Raw genomic sequence first — 19,546 nt, 5'->3', positions numbered from 1 at the left:
AACTCTTCACCGCTCCTAGGGTCTCGTCCGCTGCGTACGCTTCTTCCCATTCCTGTGCGCTGATCACTCCTTCGTGGTCTTGTGTGAGTGCTACCATGTAGCCTTCCCATTCCGAGGGCACCTGATCTGCCGCTGGCTCCATTGCGGCTGCTCTGCTCAAGAAATCAGATACTTTGTTTTTGGACCCAGGTAGGTACTCCACCTCGTACACGTAATCCAGTAGTCTCAGGGTCATCCTCCCAATGCGGGGTGTCTCATGGGCGTGTCCACAAGATGTCAGGACTCTCACCAGTGGTTTGTTATCTGTGCGGAGTAGGAATTTCGAACCCCATAAGAACTGTCTGAACCGTTCCATGGCCCAGACGGTTGCCATCATATCCTTTCCAATCACACTGAATTTCTCTTCGTTGGTTGCTAAGGACCGCGAGGCAAAGCTGATCGTGGTGACCTCTCCTTCCTGGGATCTCTGCATTAGCACCGCCCCTAGTCCCTTGTCACTTGCGTTGGTGGTTACTATGGACAGGGCTGCTTGGTCGAACCCCTTGAGAGGAATGGCGGAACAAATGTCTAGTTTTAGCATCTCGAATTCTTCCTGCTCTTCGTACGTCCATTTGAAGGTGTTCTTTTCTTTCTGGAGTTGTCTTAACTGGTGTGTTTTGGACGCAAAGTGAGGGACAAACTTGCTGTAGAACTCCGGCATGCCTAAGGAGGAACGAACATCTTCCTTCCTTTTGGGTGTAGGTGCTTCTTTGATGGCCGCTACATTGGCTCGTTTCGGTTCTACCCCTCTTCCGCTGATTTCATGGCCCAAATACGTCACCGATCCCACGCCGAATCTGCATTTCTCCCACTCGGCGTTGAGACCATTCTGCGCCAGTATAGTCAATATGGTGTGTAGTTTTCCGTCGTGATCTTCCTTTGATTTCCCCATGACGAGGATGTCATCTTGAAAGTACTGCACTCCTTCCACCTTCTGAGACATTCGGTGCATGAGCTTTTGGAACACCGCAGCCGCTGAGGCTAGTCCAAACGGCATTCTGAGAAACTTGTAACATCCAAAAGGCGTGATGAACGATGTTAGGTGATTACAGGACGAGTGCAACGCTATTTGATGGTACGCGGAGGTGAGGTCCACTGTTGAGAACCCCTTGACTCCCTTCGTTTTCGCCAGCATCTCGTTTATCCGGGGTAGCGGGATCTTATCCACCAGGATGTTCTTGTGGAGCTCTCTCAAATCCGTTGGGTTTCTGTGCGACCACCAATGGTGCGAGCCACTCTGCACTTTCGATGGCCTCTATGACCCCGTTTCTCTCTAGTCATTGTAGTTCTTCTTGAACTGCCTCCCTGCTCCTGAACGGAATGTTGCGAACCCTGTGGCTTACTGGTATCGCCCCGGCTTTCAGGCTTATTTTGTGCGTGAATTTCGTCATCCGTACTATCGTCCCCTTGAAGACTTCTGGGTACTCCTTCTTCCATCTGTTTTCTTCGTGTACCTGCGCCTACCATTAACACTTGGGTGGTTCCGCCTGGATTGAGTTGAATTCCTAGAGCTCCTTGATCCATCCATCCCAGCACGGAGGAACCTTTCTCTGCCAGGTACAGTTTTCCTTCTGCCGTTCGTCCTTTGAACTCAAACGTTAAAGGTCGATACCCCACCATGGGTATGGGTTCTCCTGTGAACGTAACCGGGTGTATGACTGTGGGGAGTAGATCTTCGCCCACTCTGGGTTTGAAGTCGTCTTCCCATATGGTTCTTTGAATAATGGTGTACGGAGAGCCGGAATCCGCCACCATCTTCACTGTACTCCTCCGATCGACATCTGTAACGCCGGTTTCTTGGTTCTCGCGCAGTTCACTCCCAGAACCTGGTCGTCTATACATAGGACTTCGTCCTCTTCATTACTTCCTTCCCGGACTTCCTCGTCTCCGGTCACTTCCTGGGCGACATACTTCACCTCCATTCTGCTGAGCTTGCGCCGGCACACTTTTTCATAGTGTCCCAATATTCCGCAGCAGGAGCACTTGGCTCTGAAAGCCGGACATGCTTTATTGTTGCTTGTGTGTGTTTGACTGCCGCATCTGTAGCACGTGTGTTTGCTCTCTCCTAGTGGTCTCTGGGTTCTCGTGGCCTTCTGAGTGTATTTCTTCTGGTACCTCATGTTGGACGGTGGGTGCTGCCGAGTTGTTTCCGGCCTGTCTTTGTCTGATACCTTGCATACAGGCGCTCTGTCTGCGCTCTCTTTTAGCCGCTTCTGTGCATCTCTTTGATAGTTCTGCCTTCTTCACCAGTGCTACAACTTCCTTCAGGGGTACATCACCATTGACCCACAACTTCTCTTGTATCGCCGTATTGGCGGTGTGCATTATGATCTGGTCTCTGATGAGTTCATCGTGGAGGGTGCCGAATTTGCACGTCACCGCCAACTTCTGTAGTGCTGCCACATATTCGTCTATCGATTCTCCGCTGCTTTGTTTCCTTTGGAATAAATTGCATCTGTCTATGGCTGTGCACACTACTGGGTGGTAGTGAGAGTCTAGATCTTCCAGTGCGTGTTGGAACTCGTCGGTGTCATCCGCGGCCCTAGTCGTCTTCACCAGGATGTCATATACTCTGATTGTGGAGAAGTATTTTCTTTCTCCTTGAGCTGGAGAACGCCCCTTTGTTTTCTTCTTCTAAGGCTGCTAGGTAATTCAGGAAATACCGCTTCCAATCTTCCCATGGCATAGCCGGCTCACCTCTCTTGGGTAGGAAGGGGACTAGATTGGTGAGCGAAGATGACTGCGCACACATTTTGCCCCCATTGCGTCGGTCAGGGACTTGTCTAGTGTCCACCCCTGGCGGGCTCCCTGGCGCTTGCCGTTCTCCTGACTCGCCGGATTGCGTGGGTGAAGGGCCCCTTTGCTCCACTCGTGATGAACCGGGGGCCACCAGTGCTGTTGCTCCCTTTGGACGTGAAGACTACCGTGCAGCCTTCCCCTGGCGTGCATGGGGATGTGCTATTCTGCCTTGCAGTGCCCTATAACTCCCATGGATACTCACTGCGGGCGATACTGCCAGACCACTTCTTGGATTTCCGGAACTGTGGCACTAAGGGGTGTCTGCTTCCTTATGCTGCCAATAGACCTCCCTCGTGTGGTGCTCCAGTACCTTCTCCACCTAGGCTCGGTTGTCAGCTGCCTCAGTTGGATCTCGCCTGCTTCCTGGGCATCAGAAACCCTGGTAGTGTTTCCCCAGGCCCCGGTGGGATCACCTGTTGGGGACCGGCTGGGCTTGGGCAGCGCACGTGGTGAGGAGTGCTCCACTGCCGCGCTCTGGGCTAAAGTCGGGCTCAATTGATCTGGCTACATGCCACCCGGTTGACGGCCGTGGTGCTTTCCCGGCCTCGTCGCCAATTTTTGTGGAGATTAATGTTGCATTAAATAACTCTCAGGACAATTTGAGAGTTCAACAGTAACTTTATTCATTTCCCCGAGCGCCGGGATGAGTCCGCTGTCTACGATGCCTCGCGGCGAAAACACCGTGGCTGCGCCCCTTCCCGGCATGCCATGCAGCGCGCTTTACAACAACTAGAGCGCGTTGCCATAGGTTGCTGTTGTTGTCCAGTGAGTCGCACAGTTTGGTCAAGTTTAGTCTCTAATTTAGTGATTAAAAGTAGGGTGCACTGTTGGGGAAGCATGTTTTAAATATTGTCAGATTATATTTTACAGCAATGTTGTCTGCATTTGACGGCCCAATATGAAAGAAGTTTGAAGATAAAATGTTCCAGAAATCTGAACAGCTACCAGCACAGTACACCCAAACCACAAACACCTGATGGCACGGTCATGTAGCTGCTTCAGAATGCCCATGCATGAACAGAAGTAGTAGAAAACATCCCTTACAACATCTTCTCTCAACTTCTTCTCTCAGTGATTGCAACCATTCATTTAGGATTGCAACCTAGAGAAGAGAGAATGATAAACAGCGGAGCGATCAAAAATAAAGATTGTTATGAGGTATATGAGGCAAACACTGATGATTCACTGGATTCCTGAAAACCTGAAGTGGAGGCAAAGATGGAAGCTGTTTACATAGTTGCTGAAGTCCATGAAAGTGCAAAATGGGACACAACGGTATCAAGAAAAGGGATGTGGGTGGTAGTGCAGGTTCACACATGAAGATGCTGTTTGTTTCTGGCTTCAACAGCTGGTGTGTAGGCACAGGCAAAATATCCTTTCTTTCCCTAAGATCATAAATGTCCAAGATAGCATTACATTAAATGTGATATCACTAGTATAAATGCGAGTTGTGTCTGCTGGAAATGGAGGGCTTTTCATAAAAGTTCACTCAAAAGGAGGAAATGAATCCAACGCTGAACATTATTCCCATGGGGCATATTATCAAGGGCCTTATCTCCGCTTTTTGGGCTTTAAAAGCCAAAAAAGCAGAGATAAAACTATCGTCCTATTTAGAAGTGGGTGCTAACATGCATTAGCGCATGTCAGCACCTGTTTTCCCAACCCCTCGCTTTGCATCTCTAATGAGATACAAAGTGGACGTCACTGGGCAGTGCTGCATGTAAATTATCACTGATGTGCACATCGCGATATTTACAAGGAGGCCCACACATTTTAGCAGATGTTAGTTTTTGGCAAAAACCGTGGTTTTCGCCAAAAAATAACGTCTGCTAAAATGCGACTTACGTATACTTAACATTGGGGGTGGATTATGCTGATACGACCACAGGGTCGTATCAGCAATGTTATCGCTGTTTTCCATGAAACATCGCTGGAAAACCAGCGATGTTCCATGGAAAACACCGCTATCGCTGGAATAATTATCGCCATTGCGCTATGCATTGTTAATACAGCGCTAGCATAGCGATCATTTCCAGTGGTAGCCGGCGGAAAAAAATATTCACGCTAAGTGCGGTCAGCGATAATTATCACTGCCGCTTGATAATATGCCCCCATGTTTTTTAATTTTGGTGTTGCCACTGAGTGCTAGTTCTGCGGGAGTAGGAGCTTCAAAATGGAAATGCATTTAGTGGGCTACCTTAAACAGCAGTATCAGTGGTCTTGGTAGATAGGTCAATCTCCAATGCATTGTGGGTATGTGTATCATCCCTTTACATTTAGACGTGTAAATGGTATTAATGATTTGCAGCAGTGGGCATGTGTAGGCCTCAAAAGAATATACAGAAATAATAATTGCAGATATATAAGAATGTAATCGTCCTCGTTGGTTGCAACACAAATACTTATAGTAATCCAAAAGGAATAATATACCAAAAAGTATGTCACATATATCCTTTACCACATTGTTGATTTTTCAGAAAGCAATGAACATCACAAATGAACAACAGTGATTATGGTTTTTTGATTGCAGGTGGTGAAATATGACAGGGAGAATGAAGGTGAAATTAGTATTTCATGACAAAACTCTCATTGAAAACTCACATAGATTACCATACTGGATAGGAACCACATTTGCACTGATCGTAGCCAATTTATATGCCAGAAAGTCTGAGATGCTATGCATCTATGCAGGGGCCAATTAAAGACAAAAATCATAATGCAGGGCAGGCATATTGAAGACTCCTATGCACTTGAAGAAAGGCTGTAGATATCCGGACTTGCCTCTAAACCAGGTTGAACTCTCGGGATGACAATTCGAACTTCAACAGGATTCAAAGCATTGAATCTGGGACCTTCCATGACTGATTGATACACCTAGCAAATTTGATGGAGTAATTAATATCCACTTATGGAGTTTCCTCGGAGGGAGATTCTTGTAATGAGCCAATTTCTGCATTTTAGGCACAATTCTAGCATCACTCACAGCTGATTTTCTTCAAAAAGCTTCTACACTGGGCTTAACATTTTCCTGCTTCTTATTGTTTATATGCAAAAACAACAATGTGATGGATGGAATGCTTGATTTAATCTCAGTCACTGGCAATCATTCGGAGTCGCATCCCAATCAATTTTCACCCTCCATGCCAACTCAGTTTGGACCCAGCCATATGCAAATCAGTCTTAATCCTGTTCCTCATGGGAACAGTCCAACCTGAATTGCCAGGCCAAGTGCTCCTCACACCAGAACATAAGCAACAAAGGACCAGTTTTGCCCTTGTTATGTGCTCTTCTGCTGGGTAAAGCTTGATTTCACTGACACAGTGAGCCCGGGACCACGCCTGGGCATCGCCGGTGCACTTAGGACGGTGAATGCAAAAACAATAAGATGATGCATGGAATCTCTTAATTAATCTCAGCTACTGACAATCAATTCCAATAATTTTTCACCCATCATGCCACCTCAGTCTGGACCCAGCCATATGCAAATCAGTCTTGACTCTGTTCCTCATGGGAACAGTCCAGTCCAAAATGCCAGGCCAGATCCTCCCGCTTAATACCACAAGCAACCCAGGACCAGTTTTGGCCTTGTTATGGACTTTTTAGTTAAGTAAAGCTTGGCTTCCCTAACACAGTGAGCCCAGGACCCATGTCTAGGCATACCAGGCACACTTAGGACGTTAAATGCCAGAGCAAGAAGGTAATGGGTGGAATGCTTGAATTAATCTCAATCACTGGCAACCGCTCATGTCGCCCTCAAATCCGTCATTTTTTACCCACCATGCCACCTCAGTTTGGACCCAGTCATATGCAAATCAGTTGTGACCCTGTTCCTCATGGGAACTGTCCAGCCCGAACTGCCAGGCCAGATCCTCCCCTAAACAGAATACAAGCAACCCAGACAGTGGTAAAACCGGCCCTGAGTTGCTAGTGTTCTGGTTCAGGAAGGACATCAACTTGTAGGGATGGAGCAGAAATCTCATTTCAATAGTAGGGCTGCATTATATTTACGTGTAGAACGCATCCACATATATTCTTACACATTTTGTTAACATGAGGTGTTAGAATTGTGAACCGTATTAACACAGTTATGTGATGTGCCTAAGTTTATGGAAAAGTGTCATGGAAAATAAATGTAGGAAATAAAAAAAAATAACTACCAGACAACATTAACATGTGACACTCGTGCTGTGACACTGACTCTACTCACTTATTACATTTTCCTGACAAATTATATTTTCTATAAGTAGGTACACAGATTAGTTGAAATGCTATAATGAATATGTAAATGTAATGTTTAAAGTGACACGTTCTTCTGTAAGCCAGAGTTATAGGCTTGAAATGAAAGTCCCTGAAAACTCTTGATTTAGAATTAATAGTCAAATTTCATGTGCACCGCCAATTCTGTTCTTTCTCATGTTTCCATTGCCGATGGAGATGCACTCTTTAGGAATAGTAATGTCGTTGTTTTAGTAAGCTAGGCAAGGAGAGAAGAAGTTACAATTACATGGGTTAGAGGTGATAAGGACAGAGACTGTGTCAGACGGGAGAAGGCATGAGAGCCAAGGACAACTTGTTGCGAGGTAGGCTCATGAACAACACCATGGAAAAGTACATCCAAAACCCAGAGTGGATGGCTTGATGCGTGGTGCATCATGGGAATGCTACCTGTGGATAATTGTTTGTTGGAAATAGGGAAAGTGCCCATTTCTTTCTTGTCTTAGGGAAGAGAGTATCTCAGAACAAGCTCTCTGTATTGATAGTGGCTTTATGGTCCGTGACCCATTGATGGTAGAGAGACTTCTTAGGAAGACTCCACATGCTGACACCTTTTTCTCTTTCCATTGAAAATGCTTATGTAGGTATGTCACCTTAAAGCTAGAGTAGAGATAGATTGATGCTTTATACTCATCAACCCTTGAAGAAGGGAAATCTGGACTAACTTTATCTGTTTGTCCATGGATTATTAATAAGGGCTTAAGAAGAATTGTGATTAATTGGCTGTGCATTAACGATTTTCTCCGCTTTACCCTTTCATGCTGTGAAAAAGAACCATCAGTTTTGTATCTCTAGAACAGGTCTCGACTAATGGGCCTGACCCCTTCAGTTAGTAGCAAGTAGGATGGTTTGCACATGAACTAAGGGAAGAATCTTGAAGAAGTCTAGAATAAGTGGAACTTAGAACTTCAAAGCCCCAGACTAGAGCCCAATCACCAAAAGCACAAGGCGACGGAACCTGGCGGAGACCATCAGCGTTTGATGGTGCGGGGAAATCATTGGTGGAAGAAGGAGTGAATATTAACAGGGTGTATGTAGTATATTAGATTGCGGGAATGGTTTGATTGTATGATGTCTTGTGGAGTTGGTGTGAGAGTCGAGTGGATGTGGTTTTGGTTCAGACATGGCTCAACGATTGAGATTTGAGTTGCAGGTCCCGCAGTGGTCTAAAATCCAGGGATATATTAAATGGTGTAGAAGACACCGAGATTGTGATTGTCTGACAAGGAATTGAGGAATTGTTGTCAGGCGTCATCGGCAGCTCCACCTGCGACTGGGAACTTTGTGTGAATGGAACGTATGTGAATCATCTAGTGGACCTTGTGTATAGGAGTTGACTATACTAATTCGTGTGATAGACGCTGGTCGAGGGTTAACGTGTGTGAATGTTCTTGAGTGATTGAATTTTATTGATCTTTATAAAAGGCAGGCAATTACAGATTTAAGATGATTGAGTGAGTGATGCATACAGAGAAAATGTGAAGAGGGTGAGCCGCTGTGAGGAGTGAGAGTGATGTCAGATTGTGCCGCGCTGCGATAGTCAGTTGGTGTAACACCATGCTGGAAATAGTTGGTAGTAATCGGGAAGTTTGAAGTTGAAAAGGATTCTTTTGTCAAAAGTTGCATTTTCTGAAATCATGCAATGCTTTAGGGTGTTCCGAGATCTTTTCAGAGGTGATGAAGGGGTTGTCCCTTGAGTGGGCAAAGAGGTGCCACCCGAGGATACTCCAGCACACTATATGGCGACAAAAGTTGTGCACCATACTGTAAGTTGGCTCTAAAATTGGCACAAAATCACTGAAAAGGAGGGTGAATTGTCATTTCCACCCTTTGGTTCATTTAGATTGGATGTGTTGAATTATCTTAAGGAAATGATGTTTGCGACCATTGCCTGTACCAACACAGTTTGAAGTATTAGATGCATGGATGCATGCAGCTCATGCTAAGCAGAGAGAGTATTATCAAAGGAGCATGAAAAAAACTGTGGAGGCGTATCAGAATGCACAGTGGGATGCGAGGCTTAAGAGGTGGAGAGTGGATTCCATTGATGGAGAAAGGTTGTACCCAGTGCTGGTAGTGGATGGAGGACCACAGGATAGGAACCGAAGGACAAATGGGAGTGATAGCAGTGATAAGAAAGACAGCTTGTTGGATGGGCTGTTGGCTGAGTGTTTACCACCTTACAGTCCACAAACTGGTGAAGGGAGAAGAAACACTGAAGACACTGAGTATGTGGTTATCGTATCTGCCCCAGTGGCTCCTGATTCAGGGGTCATGTGTATGATATAGACAGGATTAAGGGGGATGGGAGTGTCTGCTTAGGGAGATATGGAACAGGATGGCGTTGATGCTGCTTCGTGGTTGCCAGAAGCTCTTACAGTACTGGTCACCATTGGTCCTGTAATTCCTGTTTATGACCCAAGATCAGTGGGAAATCTTGCTCAGAGATGTTCCACACAAGCTGAAAGGACTGGGTTGGAAAGAATAGGAAGTGGAAATAGGAATTGTCATCCTTTAGTGCTTATGGAATCTAGTACCCCTTGAGTGACCACTGCTGACCCTTCCAGAGTACGGATTGACTCCAGTACTATAATGTCTATACCCATGGTAAGCACTAGTTCAGATCTGCAAACGTGGGAAACTACGGTGAGAGGACCAAGTGGCATGGCTCAAGAAGCTAGCGCAAGCCAGAGAACCTCTGACAGTCAGCATCTTTTAGAAGTTGCAGACTCAGAGTCACGGTTGAGGGATCACAATAACAGCAACGAGAGTCAGAATAGTAGGTTGAGTCAGGGTACTCTTAAAATTGCAATCAAGGTGAAGTTAGTGGATGTGATGAGACTGAAGACTGAGCTAGAGGAAATCATTAGTGGGAGTCTACCCTTAGACAGAATAGACACCTATGAGCTGGATGAGTTGCTGTTTTCAGCTAAGGATGTTACATGAAGGGCAAGACAGGCACATGAGAAGTCGGAGTTGGCTCAGAGAAATGGAGTAGACTTGTCCCGAAGAAGAGGCTACAGGGAAATCATAGGCTTACTTACAGTGACCAAGAGCTAGAGGAAAAGAGGGTGAATGGGTTGAAGACACACATCTGGGAATTGATGATAGGAATAAGGGCTTGGAGTATGCTGTATAAGTGGGAGGAGTGATGGTTGATGAAGAAGAGTGCAAGAAAGGCAACAGGAGAAACACCGCCTCCAGGAGGGGGAACACAGGGAGTAGAGGCATAACTGTTACGGTAAGTGTCTAGTGGAGAATATGTGCATGTTCCGTGGAGTCGGGGTGACCTTGCTGCGTTCATGAATGATTTCCCCAGGTTGAGAGAGAAACCTGCTGAGTGGTACAAACAAGTTGATTTCTTTGTTAAGATCTCGAAAGTGTTGTGGATTGACTTAAACATCTTGTTCGAAATTGTAATTTCTAGTGATCTATGGTCTGCTTGTACGATAGCTGTTGAGTGACCTAGTGCTGAACCGGAGAGGGACTCAGTAATTCATGGCCCTTCGCCAATAGTGATGTAGAAGTACAATCAGGTGATCACATAGTTGCAGTCCAAAATAGCCCCACAAGACATTGATTGGGTGAAGATAGATTGAACAACCTAGGAGCGTAAAGAGTTGGTACATGCTTATTATGAAAGGCTTTCACAGACCGTCAAGCAGTACAGTGGGTTAGACACTCGACCCTAAAGACATGGGACAATTTGTGTCTGGACTGAGGCCGGAGATCAGCCTCATGATCCAACAGCACCTAATCTGTTGCCAGAACAAGTCTGTGGACGAAATCCTATGGTATTCTAGGTTTTGCAGTGATGAGGTGGACTCTAAACAGAGGGGGAAAAAGGAGAAACTGTTGTTGGTCTAAGTGCGTAATGGCCAGAAGGGAGAGCAGGTGCAGGCAATGATGGGAGCTGTAACTCTTGGTCAGGGAGGTGTAAAAGTGCAATCAGTTGCAGGACTGATGGGTCAGGAAAGAGGGAGAGGTATCTCTATAGATCCGAAGAAAGGGGTAGATGTGACCCTGAAGAAGACCACTTTCTGCCATTTTTGTCACAACATCTGGCATATCAAGCATGAGTGTCGCCTTAATCCTACGAATCAAGAGCAGGGAGGAGAACCTCTGCAAGTGGCAGATGGCATAAATCAGTTAGCAATCGTGACCAGGTCAAGATCAGTTCATGCTGGAGGGAATCAGAACCAGTTAGTACAAGTGCCCCAGCCCCCAAGAATTTCACAGAGCAATCGTACGTATCATCAGATGCCATTAATAGAAGCACTAGATGGATTTGATCCAGAACCATCCTTATGCCAGTGCCTAATGGGGGAGAAAGATTGTACTTTTGGAGCAGTCTTGGAGGTAGACCAGAGTGGACATATGTAGAAGCTTATGTAGATGATCATCCCATTACATTTTTGATTGATACTGGTGCTACCCGTTCTACTTTGAAATCCACATTAGCCCAAAACCTGCCCTTCTTGGGAAAATCGATCCAAGTTGTAGGAGTCTCAAACAAAAGAATGACAAACCCTTTGATAGAAGAGGTACTGGTGAAAATTGGAGCCGTTTGGGATCACCAGCAGTTTGTGTTGTGTGATTTGAGCCCAGTATGTTTGCTAGGGCGTGAATTGTTGTGAAAATTGAATTGTACCATCTACTGCACACTAAAGGGAATTGAATTTCAGACTAACAATGAGGCCATTGCCTTTAAGCTGGCAAACCAGAACTTTTTCGCGACCTTGTTTACTTTACTGACAGTAGAGGACATGTCGTTGGATCTGAGACACTGTCTCTCCAGTGGTATGGGACTTCACAGGGGAAGAAATCTGACTGGTTCGAGGAGTCAAGCCAGTCTACATACAGGTCAATCCACATGCAGAGTTTCTGAGAGCACCTCAGTACAACCTGACCCCAGAAATGATAGCAGAGATTACACCTGTAACCGAATCCATGATTGTGCAGGGCATTCTGAATGAGATCATGGGAAGTCTGTGTAATTATCCTATCATGGGGTTGCAGAAGCCAAGTAGGAAATATTGCATTGTTCAGTATACTAGAAAGGTCAATAGCATGGTTATTCCATGTTGTCCCGTGGTACCATCTGTGATCCTAGTCCAGATTCCTTGCTAAACTGAATGGTTCACAGTGATTGACATCTGCCAAGCATTCTTCTCCATTCCATTGCACGAGGAGAGCCAATTTTTATTTGCTTTCCGTTTGGCGAATCATGTCTTAACGTTGTGCCATATCCCTCAATGGTATACTGAAAGCCCATCAATATTCAATCAGGTCTTGAAAAAGAACCTTGAGAGCTTGATCCTGCCGTGAAACTCAGTGCTGGTTCAATATATCGATGATCGTCTTATTGTGTCCGAGACACGAGAGGCTTGTAGGGATGATACTTTCGCCTTACTGAACCATCTGGCTGACAATGGGTATAAGTTTTCTCCGATGAAGCTTCAGTAGTGTATAAAGGAAGTACAATATTTGGGTCATCGAATCAAGAAAGGCAAGAGGAAGGTGTCACAAGAAAGAGTGGATGCGATCACGAAAATTAATCCACTCAATTCCCAAAAAGAAATCACTGGCTTCCTAACTTTTCTTTGATGGTGAAGCCTTTGGAGATGCTGACCTAAAAGGATGTGTGTGATACAGTACCTTGGGATAACGACTGACTACTTGCCTTCTTGGTGTTGAAAGATGGCCCGTGTCACACTTCAGCTTCTGAAATGCCTGATTACATCAAATCATTCTCACTGTTTTGCCATGAATGAGAAGGTTTTTCTCTATCTGTACTGACCCAGACACATGGAGGTGCCAGTAGACCAGTGGCTTACTTCTCAGCTACTTTAGATCCTGTAGCTTCAGCATTGGCCGGATGTCTCAAATCTGTTGCTGCAACACATGTCAGTATTGAACGATGTGAGAGCATTGTGATGTGTCATCCTCTTACAGTGTATGTACCGCATTCAGTTGAGCTTTTGATGATGAGAACCAAAACACAACATTTGACAAATAACAGGTTGACCAGGTATGAGCAGGTGTTGCTTGCTGCAAAATGTCACTCTGAAGTGGTGTTCTGTGGGAAATCCTCCTACCTTCTTACCTATCCCAAATACTTATGGGGAAGAATGTGAAGACCATAACTGTCTTGATGTCAATGAACTTTGCATGAAGCCGAGACCTGACATTGTCGATGATCCATTGCTTGATCCTGATCAAGTCCTTTTTGTTGATGGTTCATGCTTAAGAGCCAATGAAGGTAATCTGAGAGCACCATTTGCTCTCTGTACCATCTTTAGAGTGGTGGAAGATGCTTGCTTACAGGGAGTACACTCTGCACAAATGGCTGAAATCATTGCCTTGACCTGTGCATGTCTTGCTTCTGCAGGGAAATTTGTATTTGCTTGATTCAAATTAGAAACATATTCAATCCTCTTAACAATTGTCTTCCAATATGTCCATATATATATACACAAATGGGTGCTGGTCTTCAAGGATCAAAGAGTTCCATGTATGGCCTAGCATTAGGTGCATTAGGTGCCAAAAGGATGATGTAATACTATTGAACTTGTGGCACAAAAAGGAAAACTCACAATTCTTATTATTTAAAACTTGTTTGGATTATACAGACACAAGAAAAGACAATTGTTGGATTAGATACATAATAAATCAGATAATGTATTTCAAACATTTTTTCGTTAAAGAATTGGTTCTGTGGTGACATCATTGCGTATCAATTATGCCCAAATATTTAGAATCATTTTATTGTAAAAAAAAGATTGTGAAAGTAGCAAACCTTTGCACCACTAAAATTGTATAAGGACTTTTTCAGTAACCTAAGGGTTTCCGGCTCAAAATACTAAAGACTTATAATCTTTGGGAAAGATCAACCCAAGAATAGGGGTCTGTAGACCACCACAATGAAAGTTGTAACAATGAGTTTGGGCATTATGAATTGAAATGAAGCACTGGAGGAGAAACCTGGTATTACAGACAGCGTCATGCTTATGGAAGATGGTCACTCATACTTCACATTTTCTGTAGGTGTTATTAAGTGTGCAGGGTTAGTTAATAAAACATGAAGAATAAGTTGTGTGTGGGATGTGATTTTATACATCCAGTCTGATATCAATGGTCCAACTATCTATGGATTGTTATTCTGGGTTTTGTATGAGTAAAGCAGTCAACAAGGAAGAATGATGAGCAGGAGACCTAAGTGAGGATGGTGTGTGGTGATGGGTAGAGTAGATTTTGTGTAGATAGACTGGGACACCATGTTGAATGCCACTACCTTAAATTAATAATGAGGTAAACATTTTACAAGTTACCCTGGCCCTAGCCCTGATGAGAACGTCAAATTTAGACCATTCAATAAGTTAATTGTTGCTAAGTTGTATATTTTTTCGTTTTTTAATAAACTATTTTTATTAGAGTCTGGGTTATGCAAATACTGAAATAGTTTCCATAATCCAAATATTTGAATGCAAAATCAAGATATTACAAAAAAAATTCTATATAGTTCTTCTGTTTGTCAACTGTGCCACATTTTAACATCTTTATTTCTAATTTCTCAATGTAGTCATTTAACAACTCCAGGGTTTCTTTTTTTCACTTTCTAGAATACCTCCTTATTGATAGAAGGTCCAAGAAGTGCCCTTAGCAAGTCTCCTAGGAACATCTATGAGCCAGATCCAACATCCGGCCATTGAAGACAAAAGACCACTAGCAGAGGACTACAACTGGAGCTGGGTCTCCGGAGCCATGAATAAAACCAGAGTGCAAACATGAGCTGTATCTGTGGCCAAAAGCACTTTTGATCAAACAGGAAATCTTAGGATTTGTTCATGGAAGATCAATGGTCTGTTAGATAAACTCAACGACAGCGATCATCTTGCTGTAAGAAACGTGGGTGGAGACCATGCCAACAATACCAGGTTACATCATCTTATCTATTCCTGCAACAAAAGAATCGCCTTATGGTCGCCACAGGCAATATACATCTTGGCTGCCCTAAATGGGGTTAGTAAAATTAAATCAATAGCATGGTTGTCCTGCAGATTGTCCAACCCATCTGTAGCCAGGGATCAACAATGTTTGCCCTGGTTTTCTTGAATATTTACAAACCACCAAAAGCAAAAGCCAAACAAAATCATTTAAAATTAATTAAATTAATTCAAATTAGACCAGTGACCTTCAGGATGGGTCTTTACCAATGGAAATAATCCTCTTAGGGGATATCAATATGAATCTGCTTGGATCACAGCAAGATGACGACTTTTTAACAGCCCAGAATGCCTACTGGACAATCCCAGTTATTCCTTCACACAAGAGAATGAGGTCAGAGATATCATCAATGAGCAGGAATATCTCAAAGTCATCTATTCATACAAGATAATAATGGTAGAGAGCTGTTCAACGAGCTAGAATATCTCAATCTGAGGGTGGATAACCCTTTTTGTGTTTTTGGTGCTTGCGTTGGCCAATGGCAGACGCAAGCACTACCTCCCTGGTGCTGCGCACATCCATTGTACTAACGTCCAACGGATGTCCCTAAAAAACTGTCCGGGGCATCGCACCGGAGATTCCTTTTTTTACATTTTCCCTGGGGGAGATGCGGAAAGCCTTCCGCATCTTCCCCCACCGTGCTCCCGCCCATCTGTGATGTCAGTGCGCCGCGAGGCGCTCTGACGTCACTGATTTCCCCACCAGAGCCGAGGACAGCAGCAGGTAAGGCCGTGCTCGACTACGATGGGGAAATCTGGCCAGAAACGGCCTCCCCAGCTTTCAGGGAGGCCTCGTTTGAAAGGGGAGAGTCTCCCCTTCCTGAAAGGGTTTCCTGGCCGTGGATCGCGGCAGCTCTGCAATCCACGGCCAGGAAAACCCACTAGACACCAGGGTTGTCTTTGGGGGTGTCGGCCTTCATGGTAATGGGTCGCCCCCCCCGGGGGGCATATTTAATAAATTAAATACCTGGCTTTCCCTGGGGAGCACGATCACCCCCCTAAATAGTTTTTTAAAAATCGATTTTTGTTAAAAAAAAGAAACATTTTAAATGGCAGCGATATTGGCAGGGGGTAGGTCCTTCTGCTCAGTAGCCGACCCCCTGTGGTGGCAATTTCATCACCCCAATCTGTTGAGAAGGGTTCATTTGGGTAGAATATAATTCTTATTATGAAAGAGAACCCCTAACAATGATGGTACATTTTAAATTCTGGATTTGTGCTTTCCCAGAATTAGGACTCAAACTATATTGCCTGCCAGTATAGATGACATGTTACTCCTACACTGCACCTTGTCCTGTCTGATGTAGCATTTCCTATCAACTGATGTAAGATTGTCTCTGTGCAATGTGTGTGTGTGTGTGGTGTAAAGTGCTCTGACACCGTACACTGGTGTGAGTGTTGCTATAAAGCTAATTTTTTTTTTTTTTGAGTTCAATAAAATTTTATTAGTCAGTGGAAAAGGATAAACCATTACATAACATCAGTTTAGAAGGGGAAAGGAGGGGGAAAGTGGGGAGGAAGGGGGGAGGGGGGAATAACAGAATGTGGCACGTAGAGGAAAATATGCAATAAAACAATAATCATGGGCAATGAGTATCTGAACAGTTAATCATGGGCATTGAAAAAGAAGAGAAACAGAGAAAAAGAACAATGCAATTAAGAAAAAACTTGGATGTGGAAAGGGTATCAAGGGGGTTTGGAAACCTCTTGTTGGGCAGGCGTTGGGCGAGACGAATGAGCAGTACATTTATCTAGATACAACGTAATGGGGAGCCACATTTCTGCTCGTTTAGTAGCTAATTGAACAGGAAAAACAAAAGCATTATCGAGTCTGTGGTTATGACAGACATTATACCACCATCCTTTGAGAGAAACATTAGATGCAGTTTTCCAATTTACAGTAATCTGCTGAAAGGCTACAGCTAATAACAGATCTACAATGCGAACACACATATCCACATTATCCCAACCCGGGGACAGGCTACCCAAGAAAAGATGAGTGAGGGAAAAAGGAATACAAGTATGAAAAATAACATTGACTTGAGCCCATACCTGTAACCAAAAGTCATGCACATACTTACAGAGAAATATCATGTGAAATAAGGTAGCATTAGGGGAGCCACACGACCAGCAAATGTCTGGGGTATTGGGAAAGCGTTTGTGCAGTGTAGAAGGAGTGTGAAGTAATCTGTTGTATATAAAGAATAAAGATTGTGTCAGGGAGGCTGCTCTGGAAGTTTTACGGAGTTTTGTCCATATTTTATCCCAGAGAGATATCGGCCATTCTGTTCCAAGGTCGGTCTCCCATTGGATCTCAACCTTAGATTTAGGTCTAAGTGATGGATGTGCGTGAAGATGTTTATAGATAAGGGATGCTTTGGGGCTTGTACGTAGAAGAGAATGGAGTTGGAGCGTTGGGAGTTGTTGAACAGGGGAGGGAGAAGAAGAACCCGAGAGCCTCTCACAAACCTCTAAAACGGTACTTTTAAGTAATAAGTATTTAGGGGCAAAAGATAAAGGTAGACCAAAGGAAGAACTAAGATCAGAGAAAGAGAGAAAGATGGAATCAGAAAAGAGTTGCGAAATCCATATCAAACCTCGGGACCTCCATGTTTTCCAATAGAAGGGCTTATTACCAATTAGAAGATATTTATTATGCCAAATGGTGGAAAAGAGGAAATCGGTGACAGTCATGGGAGGGCCAGGGGCCTCAGATAACAAGAGCTTAAGGGTATATTTGTGGATAGGAGTAGGAATCGAAGAAGGTTTACGAGACAAAGCAAGATATTCTGTAAAAGAGAATGGAGAAAGGAGAGTGCGCTCAACCTTGAGCCACAAAGGGCAGGGAACAATGATATCATGTAGCCAGAGGGAAGCTTGACGTAGCAAAAAGGCCTTCTGATATGCAGGAAAGTCAGGGAAGTTGACACCACCCTCAGAGGCGGGGCGTATAAGTCTAGCAAGACACATTCTAGGTTTTTTAGAACTCCACAAAAATGAAGATAACGTTAAGTTGATCTTCTTAAATAATTTCATTGGAATAGATACTGGGATATTGGATAAGGTGTAGAGAATAATGGGGGAAATCATCATTTTAATAGTATCAAGGCGACCCCACCAGGAGAGATATAGGGGATGCCACTTTGTAGTAAGGTCCGTGATTTTTTGTGTACATTTGGACAAACAAAGAGAGATAGTGTCAGGAATGGAGGGGATGATATATAGCCCCAGATATTTAATGTGAGTGGGGCACCAAGTAAATTGAGAGTCACAAAATTCTTGTTTGAAAGTGAATTTGGTCAGGGGTAGGATCTCACATTTATCATGATTAAGTCTATACCCAGAGAGGGAGGAATAATTCCGAACTTCAGCCAGAAAAGCAGGGACAGATTCCGCGGGATTGGAGAGGAAAAGTAAGATATCATCTGCATAAGCAGCAAGTTTAAGATGAAGGTCCGCAAACTGAAAGCCATGGATAGCAGGATTTTGACGTATTCTAGATAAAAAGGGTTCTAGAGCGAGGTTAAAAAGAAAAGGGGAGAGGGGGCAACCCTGACGAACGCCCCTACCCAGATTGAAATAAGAAGAAATTTGACCATTGGCAATTACTGCAGCTCTGGGGTGCGAGTATAACAGGGAAACTAAAGAAATAAATTTGGGGCCAAAGCCAAACCAAGTAAGAGTGTGAAAAAGATATCGCCACTCAACTCGATCAAACGCTTTTTCGGCGTCAAGGGCAATCGCTGCAAGTGAATGTTGACAGCGGGAAGACTTTGATAGAATATTAAATAGAAGTCTGGTATTATCTGTAATATGTCGGCCCTTAACAAACCCGGATTGCTCTTCCCCAAGAAGATCCGGGAGTAGGTGATCCAATCGGACCGCCAGTACTTTAGCAAAAAGTTTATAGTCAATATTGACTAAAGATATGGGCCTATAATTTTTGCAATGTTGTACATCCTTCCCAGGTCTAGGTATTAAACATATGTGAGCATCCGAGAATGTCCCTGAGGAAGTACCTTGGGCAATAAAAGTACGGAGAAGAGAGTGTAGGCGTGGGATCAACAGCTTAGAAAAATGAAGATAGAATTCAACGGTAAAACCGTCGGGGCCAGGGGCCTTATTAAGCTTAAGGTGTTGCAAAGCAGTGAGTAGTTCCTTTTGTGTGATGTCAGATTCTAAGGAGGAAAGGTCAAGAGGAAAAGTGGGTGGTGCGTGAATGGTGGAGAAAAAATGGGCAAGAGAGTTGGGGGAGGGCTGAGTTCCAGATGTGTATAATGTTTCATAAAAATGGGAGAAGGCAGCCAAAATATCAACATCTTTATGCTTCAGAGTGTCATTAGAGTCATAAACAGATTCAATATTGAACTTATCATGCTTAATCTTTAAATAGTTAGCTAGGAGCTTCCCTGCTTTATTCCTACCCC

Source organism: Triturus cristatus, chromosome 5_1 (assembly GCF_964204655.1).
Source record: "Triturus cristatus chromosome 5_1, aTriCri1.1, whole genome shotgun sequence".
NCBI lineage: Eukaryota > Metazoa > Chordata > Amphibia > Caudata > Salamandridae > Triturus > Triturus cristatus.
This window is presented reverse-complemented; position numbering follows the sequence as displayed.